This window comes from Coenobita brevimanus, chromosome 72 (assembly GCF_032717465.1).
Source record: "Coenobita brevimanus isolate Jiangsu-jjx chromosome 72, ASM3271746v2, whole genome shotgun sequence".
NCBI lineage: Eukaryota > Metazoa > Arthropoda > Malacostraca > Decapoda > Coenobitidae > Coenobita > Coenobita brevimanus.
Window position 1 is genome coordinate 14936492 of NC_137025.1, and position 1558 is coordinate 14938049.

The 1558-nt window shown below is 41.8% G+C and overlaps 1 non-coding gene across 1 annotated transcript; it reads left to right on the forward strand.

Moving 5' to 3' along the window:
* Positions 1-710: 710 nt before the first annotated feature.
* Positions 711-829, forward strand: LOC145407351 (5S ribosomal RNA). Its single transcript, XR_013898712.1, has one exon. It is a non-coding gene; the product is annotated as a 5S ribosomal RNA (ribosomal RNA).
* Positions 830-1558: the final 729 nt, after the last annotated feature.

The window sequence follows — 1558 nt, forward strand, 5'->3', positions numbered from 1 at the left end:
AAACACACAGAGGTGGTCTGGCCAAATGGAGCGGATGGAGAGTGAGAGACTGATGAGAAGAGTTTATGTGAATGAGGCAGAGGGGGGAGAGGGAGGAGGAGGCCAAAGATGTGATGGTGGGACGGAGTGGAGAGGTATATGAGAGAGGGGTGTATGAGCTGGGAACTGGGCAGTGAAATGGCAGGGGACAGGGCGACATGGAGGCGATTTGTTTGTGGCCACCCCTTATGGGATTAGTGTCTGGCAATAGATAGATAGACAGATTTATTCTTATTAACATGAACTCTCGAGCCATTCAGTATGTATTTACATATGCACTATGATAATGCATACAAGGTTTAACAGTATGCTTTACAAAGTTAAAGAAAAGATGTCAACATAATTTCATTATATTTTATGGCAAGATTATCACTGTACTCACATTCAACATTCAATGGCAATATCACGGTGGCATGTACTGAGTCCACTTGAGACATTTCAGAGACACCGTACAGTATTATTATTATTATTTTTAAGCACAGATAAATCAATTACATATATTCTTGATCAAGCCCTGGTATACTTTTTCTCTGATATGACAGTCACCACTTTTTATGTAGAACTGTAAGGTAATACCACCTTTATTTTGTCCATTCCTGAAAGCTGATGAAATAATAAGATATTGGAACCATTTTGTTAGATATGACATATTATTAGTCTGTCTATCTAATGCCAACGGCCATACCACGTTGAGTACACCGCTTCCCGTCCGATCAGCGAAGTTAAGCAACGTTGGGTCTGGTTAGTACTTGGATGGGTGACCGCCTGGGAACGCCAGATGCTGTTGGCATCCCTATGTGTCAAGTGGGGTTGGTGGAGGATTAGTGCCCCTCCCTGTAAAACAATTAACTCTAAGCCCTTGGCCACCCCGTTTGGGATACATGGCGTCTGGCAATGAATTAATGAATGAATCTATCTATTGCCAGACGCCTCAATCCCATTTGGGGTGGCCATAATGAAATGGTATCGGTTACCTTGCATATAGTTCAGTACTGCCAAATGTCTTGATTTAGACAAACTTCCGTTGCATAAAAATACAGTAACCCCTCCAATATCCGGATCAATAGAGCCATAGGCAGGTCCGGATAGTGGTCCTGTCCGGATATTGGGCCCCAGCTTATGGACTAGTACTTATGGACCCTAACTCTGAAAAACACCTATACAACTCCCTCTGGACATGCATAGCACCTATTTAAGACCCAAATCACACCAATAAGGGACATAAAAGACTGAAATAAATGCAAAAGAACCATAAAATGAGGTTTTAGAGGTGAGTTTATACAATATTAAACATTCTGGGTACTTACAAGTCCCTTGGTCTTGGACTGGTTTGAACCGCCAGTTTGCAGTCCACAGTTAATCCTCTGCACTCTAAATTCTAATTTCTTAACACTGCACAACACTGTAAATTCCTGTGTGTTCTAGTGGCAAGGTATTGCAGTTTATTCACTGTTTATTCACAAAAAACAAGCACCTGTGGCTTGCACTGTTATGAGTATCTGCTCTCCATCGGAGTTAA